The sequence below is a fragment of the Struthio camelus genome, chromosome 5 (genome assembly GCF_040807025.1).
Source record: "Struthio camelus isolate bStrCam1 chromosome 5, bStrCam1.hap1, whole genome shotgun sequence".
Taxonomy (NCBI): domain Eukaryota; kingdom Metazoa; phylum Chordata; class Aves; order Struthioniformes; family Struthionidae; genus Struthio; species Struthio camelus.
Window position 1 is genome coordinate 31495625 of NC_090946.1, and position 18930 is coordinate 31514554.

An 18930-nucleotide genomic window follows, 5' to 3' on the forward strand; every position below is an offset into this window, starting at 1 on the left:
TCATTATTCCCAAGACAAATATGATCATTAGGGCAGGACTGGCGTGACGTGTAATTTTCTCATCTGCGTAGGGCTCTGCCTGCAAAATCTTGCATACTCAAGTGTGCGTGGTTCAGAAGGATTCTGAATGACACAGCACCATCTGCAGATAACCCAACCATGAAAGCTCCTTAAAAAAACAGAAATAGAGTTTCCACAGCAGCATGTAAAAAATACTTATGGTTTATTGGAACATGCTTTAAAAATGTACATGGAAACACAGTCAGAAGAGTAATAAGAAAACTGCACTATTTCCAGGCATTATTTATCCCATAACTTTTTCTGATTTTCCAAGTCCTTTCTAAAAGCTAGCAATGAGAGAAAACAAATCAATCAGTCTGTGCTGTAAACAAAACATCATTTCTCTTTCTGTCCCTAATGGTGTATCAGTAATATTTCAAAATTCTGACAACAAAACTATCAGTTAACATGTAAAAAATGCTCAGCAAAAGGGATTAGTGACACAACTGAGAAGTCAAGATTTGTGCATCTGGCATCACAGTGATGGTCACCAGCAAAAAAGAGATGTCTGCATAATGTAATCCATTTTCTGGTCACCTTCTACACTGCATATGTAATAGGTATTGCTAGTTTACCATGAGGTCAATCCTGCAAGTCCTTTTTCCACTTCTGGCTGGGATTCATCATCTTCAAAACATTTCAGCTCTTCTGATATGAACAACATGGGGCAGTAGCTCTATTTTCTTTTGCATCCTGTAACATTGAACGGAATGCTAGTGTTCAATAAATTAAGATTAATTGCTGGTCAGCTAAGTATCAGCACTACTGAAGTAGTGGATAAACAACATTTGAGCCATTGCTTCCAGAATCAATATCTCTGCCTCACATACTTCCAGACACTATCTGTTGCTGTCACTCTCCTAGCAGACAGTGGAGTTCTTAATGCTAAACCATAAAATCCATAGTGGAAGATTGAACTGTGAGGAAATCCCTTCTTGGGGAAGGGTACTTCAAAAACACAGTCAAGCACCATCAGAGTCCTGAGAACGTGCTTTCTGGAAATTGTTCTCTTCATCTGGCAGGAGGCTGTATGTGCTAATGCAGCCTAATGTTTTGCTGCTTAAAGCTACCTAGTACACTCATAATGAAAGTCTGCTAACCCTGGAAAGGGAATGTGGGGTCACCGGGACCCTCTCTGCAGCATTGTATCATGCACTCAGACATGCATTATGCTAGCATCAGGGGAGAGTTCAACCCCTCCAGACCCCGCAGGGCTCCTCTCCATGCACAGAACCATTTGCTCCCCTGAATCACTGGGCAGACTACAAAAAATATGGTCTGGACTTCCTCCATTCAGAGAGAACCACAGTTTTTACTCTTCGACTTGGAACCCAACAGGGCTAAGGAGCAAGCTGTCTGGCTTATGTAAGAGTCAAATCTAAATCAAACTCACTTCAAAAAAGTCAGTCTCTAAAAACCTAGAGATGTTTATTTTACACCAGAAGGAGTAACTTTGTGTTTCTAATTACCTTCCCTCCTCTAATTGTCAACATTGGCACAAATCTCACTACTATTTGCAGCACTAAGAAGCAGCTAAATTTGAGTCCTGTTGTGTTGGGTTCTCTTTAACCCGCTCTCCCAACAGCTAGGAATCACCTAGATGGATAGGAGGGAAAAAAGACACAGGGGAAACATCATCTGCCCTAGGTCATAGGACAGCTCACGGCAGAGCAGGCAATAAAATTCAAGTTCTTTATTTCCAGATCAATAGCTAGTATGAGAACACGCTAAGTTTTTTAATCACCTACTGCTAGTGTAATTAAGGTCATATTTCAGGCAGATTTATACTGGTTTTTAAATTAATTAATATAATATTATTTTGCTTTCCATATCACTCTTCATTCTAGTATCTCAAAGGGGCTAACATAAATCAATTAAAAATGGCAACAACCCTAACAGCAAGGGCTGCGCCTGTACACCTTTTTCACAGTTGAGGAGTTCACAATACAGAAAGTTAAAGCCACACAGCAAAGCTAGTCCCAGGGAGTCTTGCCCGCTAGCCAGCTGTGTGTCCCAAAGATTGTTCTCTCTGCTTCAGCTTCAAGGATATTAATAATTTCCCTGGAACACCTATACAGAGCTGTTAAAGAGTGGTGTTGGCTCTCCGCTGAGCAAAGAAGTTTGATTTCTAGTGAAGTTTAAATGTAACTAACTTCCTGCAATACATAGCCACTAATGATGAGCATACTGCATAAGCTCTGGCTAGTTTTCTCTCTCTTAGGTGAGGAGCACCCTGTGTGTGCTCCTGAACCATTTGCAAGTCTCCTTGAGCTGCTGAGCTGGTGAGGCAACTTGCTAGGCAACAGTCAGCATTAGGCAAGGCAACTCGTGTTTCCACTGCAGTCCACAAGAGAACTGGTGTTCTGACAGGCACCAACCCAAAGCAAAGAGGAGAGAAGAACGGAAAACATCAGCCATAAAGAAAGATTGAACATAAGCCTTCAGCTAATATAACTTATCTGGTAACTCTTCTCCTCCAGTCCAAGCCAACAGCTGGTTTGCAAAAGAATAACAACTGCTAAACAGGCAGCCATTAAAAAGTGACAGATTGAAACCTCTGATCAAACTTAAGTTGATCTGTTAAGTATCTTCCCAATTGTCACCATTATACCAAAAAAATAGAACAGGGGTCCGTTAATGAACATCTACAGGAATTCATGCGATGGCTGATTTTATTTGCAGTTGACACAAGGCTCTTCAATGAAGTATCTGTGGATCCTTTATTAATCCATGGCCAGTTTGCTGTCATACCATGTCAAGGAATCTAAATGGAAACTACGTGCTTTGCTTTATCTTTGCAATTCTTTGTTTCATTGTTTGCTTGTTTTCAAAGATTGCATCTCAGATTAATAAGGCTGGTGTCATGCAGAATAAAGGAGGGATGTGTCAGACTAATTCTCACAGTTACATGTGCTCCTGGCTCAGTGATTATTTCCCTATTTTAGCAATAATTCTTAAAATTTCTGTTACCTCCATTTCATCTATAGGAGAAAACAATTGGTTCCCATTTGAATAAGCTGAAAAGCCACCTAAGGCCTGATTCTTTGTTCTATTTAAGCATATAAATCAGCAATAATGCAAGTCAATGCTTTACACCAAAGTAAGTACAAGGGAGAATCAGGTATGAAGAATATAATGAATGCATGGAATTTTTCTAGATGTTTCGACTCCTTTAGTGGAATCACAGCTTCATTAAAATCAATGGAAACTTTCACCAATAAGCTCAGTGAGTCCTGAATTTCACCAACAAGCTCTTAGACTCCAAGAAGCGATAGTTATCATTACAAATGGGCAGACATCAGATCAATGGGACGCTCCATTTGTAGCTAATGGTGAAGAAATTAACTGTTCAATTTCAATCTCTTTCTGGATTGTGGCACATACCAAGACATTTTTAGACCCAAAAAATGCTTTGTGTAGCAATATGGCAGTGGTGGCAAATGGCAAGAATCATGGTTTGCCAACAAGAAGTCCAATTCAATAGAATGAAAGAAGGCTTTTGGCTGCTGGAGCTCCCTCTTCTTCCAGATACAGCCACGGATCAACATTCATTTCTGTTAAATTTGACCTAACTGCTCAAGCCATTTTCCACCTTGCTGGTATCTTCTGCAGTGCCTCAGGAGTCAAAGCAAGACGAAAGACTGATATACATTGCACAATGCTATACATTAGGGAAAAAAAATCTTTCCAGACATCCATAGTTAAATAATTGACCTCCTGTAGGATTTAACATTTACAATAGTATGATAACTGCTAACTTTTGCAAAATAAATGTCACTTTTTTTTAAAATCAGTCATCGCCCCTGCCTTAATGAATTCCACACATTGCCTATAAACCATAACTCTTGATTCAATAATAGGACAAAGGCCAAATAATGATCACGAGAAAAAATATAGGAATAATTTGCAGGGACATAAATGAGTGGCCTATTGTTTACTGCAGAATAATAGCTCTTCACTAGTTACCAAAGATCAGGAGTTCATTTATGAGATACTATCTTTTTCTAAAGAAAATTTACAAAAATGTTGCATATATGGCAGTGCTCTGAGCCAATATACTTAAGTCTGAAATCATAAATAGCTTCTGACAACTAAAAAAACCCAAGAAAATAAAACCTCTTTTTTTTTTTAAATGAAACTCATTTTTCAGCAGAAAAGCTGGAAAACACAATTTTTCCTTGAAAATTGTTGACAGAAAAATTTCACCAGTCTCTGCAAGACAGCAGCAAACTAGATACCATTAACAGCTGGTTACCCATGGGCAGTGTTGGAATGAGCCAGTGCGAAATGCCTAACATGATAGATGACATGATACTTGGAGTTACAGATGTACGGTCTTAAGTGAAATGAAATATGGCCTCCTCTTGATTCAACACCACTTTAATGCCCTACTTCTTCACTGCAGCACTGTCTGCAGCATTTACACTATACTGATATTTGTATTGTCAAATACTTTTACTTCTCAGCTCCCTGCCTTGTCATAAGAGTGCATGACTGGCTGTATTATCTCAGCCTATCCAACCCAGTATCTGGTCTCTAACAGCAGCAAAGAGTGGATGCCTTCAGAAGAATGAAAAAAACAAAAGAGAAAAAAAATCCAGCATTCCTCTATTTTTAACCCCTATACTTTTCAAAATAATTGCACTTCTTGCAGAATCATGTCCTTGGAGAGCAGATGACATGTTTCCTTTAAAATAGAGACTGAATGCACTGGCAGTCTTCAGTGCGAAACAAAGCAGCAGTCATCAAATATGCCACCATCTGCTAGAGACAAGACAATTCAAAAGAAATAGGCAAGAAATGCAGAAGGAGCTGAAACAGTTACTGACACGGGGTACTGGTTGTAATTTTGCTTCATAAAATTATGAACTTCTAAGAACTTTTTGAAATTTTAGATTTGGCTATCAAATCCATCAGTCTTACAATGATCCTAGTGAGGAAAGCACATAGGCTTCTGTTCTTGATTCTGTATGCTATTTAGACCCCAAAAAGAGTATTTATGGGAAAGACAATAAGAAATATTATTTTGGTCTAGCCATGTAGTACAACAACTTGAGTTTGCTGCTAAACTATCCCTTATATGATACATAACGACCAGTGAAGAAAGCACAGCTTATTTGTCTGAGGATCAGTAAGATCTATACCTGCGCTTTAACGTGGTTTCTGTGAGCGAGTCAGCGGCTGAGAATAAAGCTGGGATCAGCTGTCTCCCAGAGCTGAACTTTTTTTTTCACAAATACTTAGAGCTACAAGCAGAGATCGTACAAACAATGCATCCACTCCCATCAGCTTCTGGATTCCTGACATGAGTCTACAAACTCATCCGAAGAAGTGACATGCCAAGAAAGCTGATGCCAGACAAAAACTCTGTATGTGGAAAGGCCTTCACAATCAAAGTTTTAAACTGTGCAAGTTTTCTCATCCTTTGCTAGAAATTACTCTAGCCACTCTTTATTCACTACTACTTTCACAGCTCTTCTTTTTACCTGAGATGGAGGGAGCTGTAGAAACAGGTTATATTTCTGAATAGAAACTCACAGATTTTCAAGATACCTTCATTGCTGCATTTCTCTCCAGTTATATGGAAAGGATGAAAGAAAGGATGAGTGTGCGTGTCAGTGTCTGAGACAGACAGACAAATTTAACATGTAAAGCATTTTTCAGGTGCTTTTTCCAATCTAATGAAAGGTCTTGTTTCCCTCTCTCATGCCCACACCCACCTCTGTTCTCCACCCTAACTCCTGTGCCTCTCTGCGCTTGCTGCACAGGTGCTGGACAGGGCACCTGGCCCCTCACAGCTTCTCCTCACAGCAAATCTCAGTCCCGGCACGCTGACCCTTGAAATATGGCACCACTAGCAATCGGCTTCATCAAGCATGCTTTGAAAGCCAGCAATACTACTTAGAAACATTTCTTTAAATAAGTGTGGCCATTAGGAAATACACAGCTAAGTTAAAAAACATATCACTTTTCTGAGTCCAGCTACTCATATTTTAATTTTTGCAACAGAACAACTGGTCTGCTTTACACCGCCATGAAATATTTTAATTTTCAGTGCCATTATGCTGTTTGCAAGTCCTGCATACAGGATATCAGCAAAAGATTCTTAACTCTCCAAACCTGATATAGGCCCTTAGAAAGCATGACCTAGATTACACGTCTGCAGAAATGATATCACAGTACTGCCTCCCAACGTACCCTGTAACTCACTTGTCTTCAAACTATCCACCATCTATTGTGCTTTATTTGAAACCGCTACTCACTCTGGGTGGAGCTTATGCCTAAAATAGACCAGATAAACTCCAGTCATCGCCTCACAATACTTTTTTTTAATTTAATCTTTAAAAGGACAGGCTGCTAGTTAACTGAGAGTCCCCTGCTTGATTGACAGTATCTGTCAGAGGCAATGAACTCCACTTGAACATTGCCTTTATGTTCCTGTGTAAAGTTGTTCAACTGTGACCCTTCCATCTGTTCCAGCTAATCTGAAAGTCATTTAGGCCCGCTTCTCCATTCATCCTAAACACAGCGCATTCTCCTGTTAACACACATATGCAAAGTTGTCAGGCTGTCAGCTACGTAAGGGCTTTTTTTTCTCTCTCTCTTTTTTTTTTTGGAAACTCTCACGACATCTGTGTAAACATTCCCTCATAGCAATTATAATTAAAAAAAAGTTATCAGAAACTACTTCAGATCTTGCTAATTCCTTTTTATGAAGATGCAAGTAATTCTCGTACATCACTTCAGAAAAGATTCAAAATCATCCTTTAAGGACAGGCCAGGTAGCTAACTTCAGTATCCCAATGTGCATGTGCCAGCCTCCATATTTTAAAGATTGAGACAAATGATTGCCTAGACAACAGTATAAGAGCTTTACCAAAAAGCGTTCTGAAGACAGCTATTGAACTTTTAAGGCTTTGGAAGACTACTATTCAGAAATGACTGATCAGGATTCAAGCCAACTTCAAATATCTAAGACTATCGTCACTCATTTGCTATGTAACTTGAAAATTCATATTGACTTCCCCTAAAAATCTAAAAACTCCTAACAATTTGATACTCTTAATTAATTTGATCTTTTAAATTCATCTTGCACAACAGGTCAGAAACTATTCCGCTAACAAAGTCAGCACAGTTGGTATTTATCTTCAGAATGACAGGTAAATCATCTGTCCCTTGCACAAAAAGTTAATATTGACAATAACTTTAACAGCAGGGATCTGACTTTAAACTCAGAGAAATAAGTGTTCCTTATGGTCCTGGTCTACTCAGATACTGCTGCAAAACTATCTATTACATCTGACAAAACTGAGAGAAATCCACCAAATCATTTCTGAGGTATCCAAGGAAACAGAGTTTGCTACTCAAATAATTTGTTATTGTGACACAAGAAAATAATACTATTAATATACTTTTTGTCACTCATTTTTCATTTCTGGAACATCCACACGCACCAGAATCTTTACACAAGACTGATTCACTAAAAAAAATGAAAACTGTAATGTCATCTCTGCTAAATGATTTGTAAAATAATGAGAGAACACCTCAAAATTGTTTCATATCATAAAAACAAAACACCAATCATATATGAAAAAAACAGTGTTGATATTATTATGGAATTTGTCGTGCATCTAGAGGGAACCTGAGTGACATGCTGTACACATTCTCACTGTTTTTCAAACATTTATGTTTGTGTCTGTATTACATGTGATGTACGCACCTGGTAGAACCTTGACTTCTTGGTAAATGTTAGCACAAAATGAATGACACTTTTAGCAAATCTTTGTTTTCCAGAGTGATTTCTCTGACAGAAAAGTTATATAACAGAATATAATCCCCCCCCCAAAAAAAAACAGCAAAAAAGGAACAAAAATTCCCAAAACTCCCCAGCCTGGAATTGAATTCAGTAAGGAAACTAGACTTCCTATTCTTGTGTTACCCGCTCTGCTTGTCACGAAACCATTCTGGCCTTTCCTGCAGTACTTGTTCAAGTGTAAAGGCAATGGAATGAACTTCAGCATTGACCTTACTTAAATTTGAGAGAAGTAGCGGTCTTGACTCCTCTTATGTTCTGGGAGCTAATCAGCAAACCTAATAGCTCATGAGGCTCAGCAGTAAGCTCTCTCAGCTTCACAGTGAACACTCAACAGTACTGGTTGATACTTACAATTCATGTTACGAAGATTTTGTGGGTAATCTTTTAATAAATGAGTATTGATTTTACACAAATTGTCAACAATAACTAATAAAGTCAAATAACACTTACCATTTTCTATATGCTCTCCTACTATTTTCACAGGAAAACCATCTGTGAAAGCTGTATGCAACAAAATACACTGGGGTTTCACAGTTAATTGCAAAATGCTTAGAAATGCAAGCATGTCTTTTCATGCATACAGTCTCTGCATACAGTGCAGATTTTCTCTGTGTGCCTCCGCTGGCAAAAAACAGTTTAGGGTGAGATGCGTTTCACCTAAATTTAGAGGTGTGCAGCACAAACAGCTGTATCTGAACTAGCCATTTGAACATCCTGCCTAGTCAGTGGAAAGAAATATGTTCTTTTGGGGTATGACTCATCTGTTTTAAATGTTAATCTTGGGAAGATATGAGTCATATCTTAGTCATAAGTCATACCTTAGCTCTGTTTTTTTTTTTCCTACTATTATAAAGGCAGTTGAGACAACTAGCTCAGACATCTACCCTGTTGTTGCTTAGACTGATGAATCGTCTTTAATTTGCTATTACACTTAAAATCATGTTATATGCAAAGGGGAACGCTCCATATATATGGAGCTGAGAAAGTACTGTTAGTCTAACAGTCCAAATTATCTAATTAATACAAAAAGGCCTCATTAATAACACAGTTAAAATAGCTTCCTAGTATATACCCTTCTTCTTTGGCATTATGCTCACTCTGCCAGCATCCCTCCAGATGCTAAGATTTACACTTTAGTCTCCCTCAGGCAGAATGGGGGTGTGGGGAGGGCTTATCTCGACTCATCAGCATCCTCACTCCTTCGCTGAGAGAAGTGTGATGTGACGTTTAGGGGAGTGGGTGGGAAGGGTTTCTTCCTTTTCAATATTAGGTGTACTTGGAGTTATTTTGAAAAAAAATTTCACAAAACTTAAGTGAAAAAAGATTAGGCAATAGTCACTTGACAACCACACAACTGTTTAAGCAAGCTAAGTCCAGCTCTAGCCAAGGCAAACTCAGACTAAGTCTTGAGACCCCACACGGTCTTGTCAGTACAAACCCTACTATGCACTACTAATGGTGAAAATCATACTGGACTACAAGCACAGGCCTGGCAGAGTTAGTTAGGCTGGGTTCTGAGCCCTACCTGATGCCTACTGGGCTCGTACTTTATCAGCTGGGAAACACTGCTGCCAAGCTTTCCTTTCACATCTGCCATGTGACAATACTTGACTGATGAAGCCTTGTCACTCTTCCTGCTACCTTGCTTGACATGCCCATATCTGCTGATGCCCTACAGAGGTGCACAATTTGCCAAAAACCTGAATAAATATATAACTGCACATGTATGCAGTTCCCCACTCCAGAGTTTGAAAGTCAATAATCAACCAGCTTGCAGGTAAATACTACATATGTGGGAGATGTAATGGCTCCCTGTGGGAGAAATACAGCCTCTGCTCTCTTTACATCAGCTTTCTTTCTAGTGCTGCCCTCTAAGATAATCTGGTGCAACATCACTGACACAACAGAGTCATGAGACCAGCCTTAAGTTTCCATAGTCAGTGAGACTGAAGGTGAAAAGAGGCTGATGGCCTCATTTAAGCACAGAGGGGATGGGGCTAAGCAAGGTCTGGGACCCAGAAAACCAAATTGTTGGTCATACCCCTTGTGCCTAAACTGATAGAGAAACCCTCGCTATTGCCCTTTCTCTCAATTCCAATGTTTGGAGTAAGGACATTTTAACTCACCTGATTAAGCTGACTAGTTTGAAAAATTATTAATGAGTTATCCTGAATCCCAAGAGACAGCATGATGACTGTGTCTGTACTTTTGTCTGTCTCGGCTCCAGGAAAGGCAGCTGTGGGCAGTTCAGCATGACAGCACACATGTCCCAAGCACTGAGCAGAGCCCTAGGAATCATTATAAACTGTATGGAATAGCAGGGCAACTTATAGGAAATCTTTATTCCGTCTACCTCTGTCTGATAATTTATCAGATGAAACTGCTCTCCACTTATATTTCTAACAAACACCTAGCATTTGCTAAACTGATGTAATCTCCACAGCGCATGTTTTGCTTTCAGCCGGTAAAAAAGTTCTGTTACCAGCACTCCCACCCACTGCTCATTGATCACCTACATTCACTATTCCCACATCCCACAGGCTTTTTTTCATCACAGGAAAAACGGTTTCTGTTCTTTTCTAGGAAGGAAATACACTATAACTTCATTAAATTGCTTTTGCTAACTTTTATAAAAACAACTCTTTTAACAGCTATGAGTTATGCTGAATATCTCAAGGATCTTCTAATATTCAGTGATTTCTCCGCAGCGATAGATGAGCACTGAATGTGGTGTACCTCACAAGGTGCAACTCACTGTTTGACTTCCTTTCACTATTCACGTTTGAATCAAATCTTTGTCCAGCCCTCACTACAGAAGAAAATATTATTTTAATTCTTTTTAGTAACTAGGGAAGCTTGTAGAGAACCTGCCAAAACCCTTCTCCCATACTGTGCTGCCTTCATCTGAGAACAGAAATGATTAAATAGTGCAAAAAGCTATTTGCAAAAAGTAGCATGTCATCTAATTTGTACAATCAAAAAATATAAAAATATAGAGATTGGCCTAAAAATTGTGAGATTTTTAAAAATAATGCAGAAGTTCTTATTAGTTGCCTTTTGATCTTTACCCTTAAAGACGCCTTCAGTAAATCTTCTTCAGATTTATTTGACGTTCAAGAGGGCCAAAAGCATAAATTTAAAAGAAAAAAGAAAGAAGGCTGTGACTTCTTTGTAATTATATGACTCCAAGCGCTGGGGACTAGAAAAACACTAATAAAAATACAGGTTTCTGAGCTGGAGCAAGGGAGCTTGAAAGGTCAATTACTCCACTCCTTTGCCTCAAAGCTCAATACGGCAACTGATGGAAGGACGTAAAATCATGCAACCCTTTGCATGATACTGCAGTACATATAATGGGGAAGTTTTCTATTAACTTATGACTTATTTTAACAACTAATTCTACATGTCAGAAGTTTTAGAAATAGAAACACAAAAGCCTATCCACCTACGAAGACAAACCAGAAAGCACTTTCTTCACTTTTCATTATTAATCATGCTGTTTTAAAAACGGCAAACAGTGACAGTACAGAACATTATCTGTGATGCACACTTACAAAAATCTGCTGAGCATACTCAAATTTAGGCATCTAATCTCAGCGCTCTGAATTCCCCTTTACACTCTTTTTGCAATGACCATCAAGGTCACTTACATCTCATCTGCATGCCTGTAGCAAACACTGTGAATATCCCTAACAAGGGATATCTCTACATCTGCATTTGTCTGCATTAATGCCTCGTGTGTGTGTGTGTGTGTGTGTGTGTGTGTGTGTGTACGTATGTATATATAAATATATATATATATATAATTTTTTTTAGAAATTGGTTCAGTTAGTTCAATGCACAGTAATTTGCACATAAAAAAAAGTACATAAGCTGCCCAAATTTGCCTGGGAATTTACAAAATCAACAGATTCACCCACAGTGCTATTTTTGCTATGTATAAACTGAACTCCAGGGCACTTCCTGAATAGCTGAACATTAAGGCAAAATCATTTTTTTCCTTTCATTAGTCATATTCAGCTCAAAATTGGAAAACAAAACTGGTACTGTAAGAACGTTACACTCTGAATCTGATAGCTTCACACTAATAACTGCTCTGTATTTCTGACATAAAGAATTTTAAATGAAGACTTAATGTGCACGCACCACACACTTCAGAAATAATTATCCTATCAAAAAAAGTCTAATCTAAAGTCCTAAGTTAAGTTTATTAAAAAAATTATTAGTTGCTCTCAGACTGCTAAGCTACAAAACAAATATGGAGGCAAGTGCATAATCTATAGGTCAAGTGCTTTTTTGCAATGAGAGAGCTGAGGATCTCAAAGCAAATATTACCAAAAATCTAAGGAAGTGGAAACTGTGACTAAAATGGAATGTAGGAAAATTAGCTGCATTACTTACATCTACCACGATCTAGCAATACTATCTTCAAAGTCTTTCCTCTTTAAACCTTTACTTTTGCTACAGATGACAAGTTATTTACAATGATTTGTAAGACAACTTTGGGAACTTGGAAAAATATATGCTAGATATAAAACAAGCATACATTAATGGTATCACTAACTGCAAGCATTCAGGTATCATATGCCAAGCATTTCCTTAAAATCTGCTTTTAAATTTAAATTTGATTTCTTATTTGATGTTCATGTTTTAAATCTTTCTAGTGTATTTAAGCCATTCTTCATCTTTTTTCTTGGCTTCTACGGCAGACTGGTTTTCTTTTTTTTTTTTTTAAATGAAATCTGATATTTTTATGTAATGATAGGACCCCAGTAGCTGTGGGTCTGAAAAAAACCCCACCACTTAAAATAAATTGTTGAGTCCATGAGAATAGCTGGTTATACTGTGTAATAACTGCTAACACTATCTGTTGCTTTAAACACAAGTATTTGTAAGCTTCAAGGGACTGTTTTAAAAACTGGATACAAGGTACAGTTTACATCTGCAGAGACAGAAGTCAGGTAAATAGATTTTAGATAGAAGCTAACATTATTGAAATTTGGATCTTGTAGAACTGCTGCCAGATCCCTACTTTACCAAACTAATATGTAAGCGTTATATACTGAATTGCTACATCGATGAAGTAGGTCAGCACAACAGCCTATGTCACATGTTCGTATGCCATTTGCTATTTAGAAGTACTATGTCTGCATATGTAACACAAGGGATTCTTTCTAAACAGACTGTTCTGTTTTTGTAGGGTGACTTTTTCTCTTCTGCATAAAATACCTTTCTCCACAAATTTGGTGGGCAGAAAGAAATGACAGATAAATATGCAATTATTTTTTAAAAAAGCTGTGTTGTAATACCACAATGCTGCCTGTGAATTTATGAAAACATTCCCAGTTTGTGCAAATGTGTTGACATTATGGTCTGGTCTTGTATTTCTAGCTTTCCTTACTTGAGTTTGTGTTGCTGCTTGTTTAAGGAGCATTCCTCACAGTTACACATAACAAGTGGGCAAAAGTCTCCTGTTTCCTTTCCCTGAGCACGGTGCCGAAGCCCTCCAGGGAGCACTGTGTTAAGCCAGATACAACTTGTTCACCTCAGGTCATGGGAAACAGAATTGATTTCTGAAAATAAGGCAGAAACTGCCAGAGCAGTAGAGAAGTTTAGGAGGGAATTTGTATGTAGATGGTAAACGTGGTAGAAATCCCAAATTCCAATAAAGGAATAATTCTAGGAAAAGTGTGTTTATAGGTGTGTTTTGGAGCTCATGGAGAAAGCTGTTCCAGAGCAGCACGAGATCTTTGTGTGGCTGAAATGTCAAACCCTGCTCAGGCAGGTTTATAAGGGTGGCCTCATAACTCCCATCCACAGCACATAGCACGGTGCATGCTGCGCCCCACATGAGTAGCGTCTCACCGGCTGGAAGCCTCTCCATTAACGTTGCAGCTGCTTGCAGCCCTCTCTTAGTCTCCACGTGAGAATACTGCCTTTCATTTTTCCCTGACACACTTTAATGCCTCCTAAGTAATAATAAATACTAACAACGTGGCACCTATGTACTTTCACTGGGCCTGCACAGCAAGCAGGTAGGGCGTTAGACACTGCTTGTCATAAAACCGCTGCCTGTTCAGTTAGACAGGCTCAAACCAAGGTACAGAGGGAGCTATTGCTTTTCACAAACCCTGGAAAACTAGCACCAGCTTTGATTTGCTAGACAGGCTACAATCCAGATCTCTGCAAAGTATGTCACTGGACTCATTCAAAACGTTACCACCTCTTCCCAGGTGGAAGGAAAAAATAAAATGTTATCACTGCTACCTTTTGGGGAAAAGATACAGCAGATGTACAGCAGCTATACAACAGACTGCGGAATAGTTAGTAGTCCACTTCTTTGGTAGAACAAAAAGGACCAAGGAAAAGGATTAATATGTTCCTTCACTGCTGGACCTCCTCCATTCACTGCTCCTCAATGGGATCCCTACTGGAGTCTAATGGGAGTCCATTAAATGGGGTTTTGTTCACTTAAGCCCTAGGCTCCCCCAATACTCTTCATTCATGAGACCTTCATTTTCCAGGGCTTCCCCTGAAGACCCTCTATTCTTTCATGCAGGCTAAGCAATTAATTCTCATACTAATCCTCTGACATTATTACATACATTTATTGCTACCTTTTACCTGTGAGGTAGCTGAAGAGTCGTTAAGTGCCTAAGAGCGAGGCAAAGTCCCTGCGAGCGCCAGCGCCGTGCCTCGCTGGGGCTGGGATCGCGCGTTCCCCGACCACCACCCATAGGCAGAGCCTCACAGTTGAGCTCACCCACCGATACAATGCCCCTGCCCCTCCCCATGAACATGACCACAGGCTCACCAAACCAAACTAAGATAACCTAGTCTCATAGAAATATAGAGGAAACAATTTTAGAGTAATAGTAATGCAAAAATAATAATCTCATACACAGGAACATTCTATATAGCCCTTCCTTCAGCACTGAGACAAAAAAAAAGGCAGTAAATTTGATTTTATATTACCAGAAATTCTTAGGCTTTTTTTATCCATTCATTTTAGCTACCCTCAGATCTGATCCAACATTGATAGAGAGGTCAGCCTTCCATCAGTTTCAGTGCAAACCACAACTAATTTTTAACTTCCACCAAATCCTTCTACCCCATATATAGCTCACAGCCATCTGAATGCTGTTTTTCCTTTAACTGTAAGACTTTATTTTCTCCATCACTGCCTTCTCTACTTTCTGAAAATTCATTTTGGATAGCATCCCTCTTCCCTGAGGAAGAAACCAAATCCTTTTGGTACTTCCTTTATGTAAGTTCAATTATCATTACAGAATTGATTTCTGAGGCATACTGATCCAAGAATCTCAGTAGGTACAAAGAGTATAGCCGTATTAGAACCATTTTTTTTACCAGCTGAGTAGCTGACGTTATTCAAAAGCTACAGTTTTGGTGATTTTTGCATTACCTACCCAATTAATGCAATAAGAGAAGGTCTCACAGACTCTTAGTATAAACTACAGCTCAGAACAAAAAGCCTCAACAAAAAGGAAGATGGAACAGAACTATCTGGAAGAAAAATAGCACACATGTTTACATTTTTTCTTTTATTTTCAGCTCATGCGTGCAGCACTCAGAAGTAATGGGTGTGTAAACCGAAGGACACCTGTACAGTGACAGCAGGAGAGGCTCGCAGAATCACAGCATAGCCCCAGATTTGTTCAGCTTTTCTGGGCTACGCTTTCTCCTGTTTGACTTTTAATCAGGTTTCTCTATCTAAATAAACTGCAGCTTGCCTAACCTGATATCAGTTAGGAAAAAAAAATCTAATTTATAAAGCTCCATTTATCACATTTTCTTAGAACTACTCAGTTCAGTGCAGTGATTACCAGGACTTCTCCTTTTCCAGGCATAATTCAGCCTAAGGAAAGGAGCTGGTCAGGTCCTGTGACATCAGTTCTGGGTGGCGTGCAGAGCAGACATGCACCAGGGTGGGAAACATTGAACTTCATCCTTAAAAAGTATCAAAAGGCGACTTCATTAAACCTAAAGATTTTTTGCAGTGAGGTAACAGCTTATAGTGTATTGCAAGGAGATATGAGAAAGGGCAGATTTTTCTTATCTTTTGTTATTGGAATTGACCCTCAGGGTCCTTAGGCCTTGGTGAGAGCTTAAGCAAGCTTAGATCAAGGAAGGATTTTGAAATTGAATTTATTCAGATTAGCAAAACCTTCCCTGAGAGGATTTACTCTCAACAAGCTGTTGCCAGCTCGGAGCTTAGAAAGCCCAGCACATTTTGCTGATTTACAATCAACTTTTTTTTCTTTTAAAATAAGGCCGGCATCATTAAAATGTTTGCAACCAAAGTTCACACAGTATCAAACATTCTCTGCCAAATGCTTATTTATAAATACTTTCCTTGGTAGTCCAGACCATTTCCATTCAGATGACGTTTCAGGGTATTAGGCAAAAACCATTGCAAATAACGATAAAGGAGAAAATGCAAGAGGATGAATACAGTTGCAGCAATGCACAAGTGTGCTGTTAAAATGAAAGCCACCTCTCAGTACCTACTTTGAATTATAACAAATAACAAATCTAGACCTCATATAAATATACATTTCTACTCTGGCATTTCACACATTTATATCTTTGGAAAGAGTGAGAAATATGTTCTCATTTGTGTATTGCAAATTGTTAATGTATATACAGCTCCCAAACCAATCGTTCTAACTCAGCTGGGAGCAGAGAATAATTTTACCAGTGAAATCCAAACATCATTTCAGTCACTCAGCATTTTGCCATCCACTTCACTGGGTCAGGAATTTACCTTACAGCTCCAGAACAAAAATAATATGCTTGAAAATATTTATCTGCTTGCACTGGAAACCTTCTGCCTGGATCTAGGCAGTTGAAGGGAATGTGACTTGGGATGACCTTCTCAAAGACAATTTCTTTGTTGACTTCTGCCAACTCAGGTGCACAAGTACATCCGGTAGAAATGCTTATTTTAGCAGAAAAGGTATTTTGTGCAAATACCTAATGCCATCCCCAATCAGGCATCTGCCCTGGGGTTTTGGTGAGAGGAGCCAGGCCGCCTTGCCCTGTCCCCCACCGCAGCTCCCCTCGCACAGAGCGGCTGGCAGGACGCCCCTCTCCGTTCGGCCTGCCTCGCTCCAAGGAGCCGCGGGCCCTGCACAGACCCTGCGTTCGGGCCGCAAACTCCACCCACACTCTGTATGAATTCCTGTCTTCTTCACTGAGGTGAAAATGTAAACTACAACTACTGCCATCGCGAGCAATCAAAATGCAGAAACCTCCGGTCCTCTGAGGAGTTTCAAGGATGCACACCCTGGGAACCGGCCTCTCCAGGAGCTCTAGTAGCTATTTTGGGGCCTCAGACAATTAGTGAACTGTACCAGTCTATCTCTCCCAAAGTCCTCTCCTATTCTGTACAACTTGGGCTAAACAGTAAATGTCAATTTTTTAATTAAAGAGTAAAAAAACACACGAGATTAACTGCAGGTACTGAATCAGTTGTTCACTACTAACTCCCAGCTCCACAATCTTAGTTTCTTTCTCAGTCGAACCCTAAAAGTATATTTTGTACTTTCATTCTAGCAATGAAAATCTAACAATGAAAAGCCAGAAAAGAAATAAAACATCAAAATAGTATACTAATCTAAGATGAAGAGGTGGGAGCAACCAAACATTGCAGCACTCACTAAGGATTATTATATAGAGAGAATCAATGCAGTAACTATTTTACACAGTCTATTTCATTTCTCCAGCTAAACCTGTTTTCTTACTCAGACTTTTATGATTTATTGGCATAAAAGGAAAAATTAAACTGGGAGTCTGTACTTTTCTTACAGTGGAAGACTTTGCACAATATTTATCCTAAAGAATCTCACAATCAGTTTTAAAATTTAGTAAGTATTGCTTTACAAAACATCCTCAGAAAAGGCCTTTAATTTCATGCCATAAAACCTTATACCTTGGAGAGCTGTTTTAATTGAAACAATTTTCACTCTGGCAGAATCACCCTAACACTTTTCTTTTTCCTGAAAAAGGCACAATTCTCATGAAAAAAAATGTTATGGGAGAAATCTACTCATCAAGGAACCTTTAAACCTAAAAAGAGCCTCAGAAAATTTGCAGCAAATTTTAAATCTGTTTGATTTTCTTTAATGACACATTATTTCACGCATTTCTAATTTTGATTGAGTTTTGTGCCTTTAAAATGAAATAATTATCAAGTTTTCTCAAATAATTATTAAAGATCTAGATCAGGGTTTTTTTTTTAATGGAATATGCTAAGAGAAACTACTATGAAAGTCTCAGAAGGAAGATTTCCATGTAATTCCCATATAACCAGCCTGATAAAGACATCTCTGAACCACAAATTAGTAAGATGAGCTCTTAGCCACTACACTCTAGTGTCTGGCATACTCATGTTGCACAAGAACTTTCTTACTGTGAGTGAAAAGCAAGAGATATTTCAGTTAAAATTATATACAGCATTTTTGGCATTACAGAACTAACTGTATAAAAATGAATGCAATGAATTTTCCCCACAGACAAACAGGATTTTTTTATAGAGGCTATATATTTGGCACTAGTAGCAATTTCTGAAAAATCATCTTCACTGTTGCGTGATATGCGCCACATCTGCTTTAGGTACATGGGATTCCCCTTTATCCTCTTCCAAAGCATACACATGCATACATTATCACAACCAGGTTTGGTAACCAGTGCAAATTCTCATTTTGTATACTTGCCCAGCTGTAAGTCCATTGTATGTGGCATTAGGCTTGTTTCTTGTAAGAAAGATCACTGTTGTATGTATACTATCTTAAATGGTCTTTCTGTGACCTCGATCTGTAGCCTGAAACAAATGAAGCAGGTTTTTGGTTTTTTCTCCTGATGGGCATACAAAGAGTGGGGGGGGGGGGGAATCATCATTACACATGCGGTGCACCAAGGCACACAGACTTCCTTGTGACCGTATTTAAAGAAACGGGCACAAAGAAATAGTCATTGCAGCTACAATAGGGGAAATCTAGTATGCATTTCCAAGGAATCACATTTTGGGGAGA

The 18930-nt window shown here is 38.8% G+C and overlaps 1 long non-coding RNA gene across 1 annotated transcript in view; it reads right to left on the reverse strand.

Annotated features, from left to right (window-relative positions):
- The window catches only part of LOC104152844 (uncharacterized), a 47321-nt gene extending 28609 nt beyond the window's left edge, over positions 1-18712 (reverse strand). The window contains exon 1 of the long non-coding RNA XR_011141424.1: positions 18613-18712. This is a non-coding gene — a long non-coding RNA (uncharacterized lncRNA). The remainder of the gene's footprint in view (positions 1-18612) is intronic.
- Between the last annotated feature and the right edge of the window lie 218 nt (positions 18713-18930).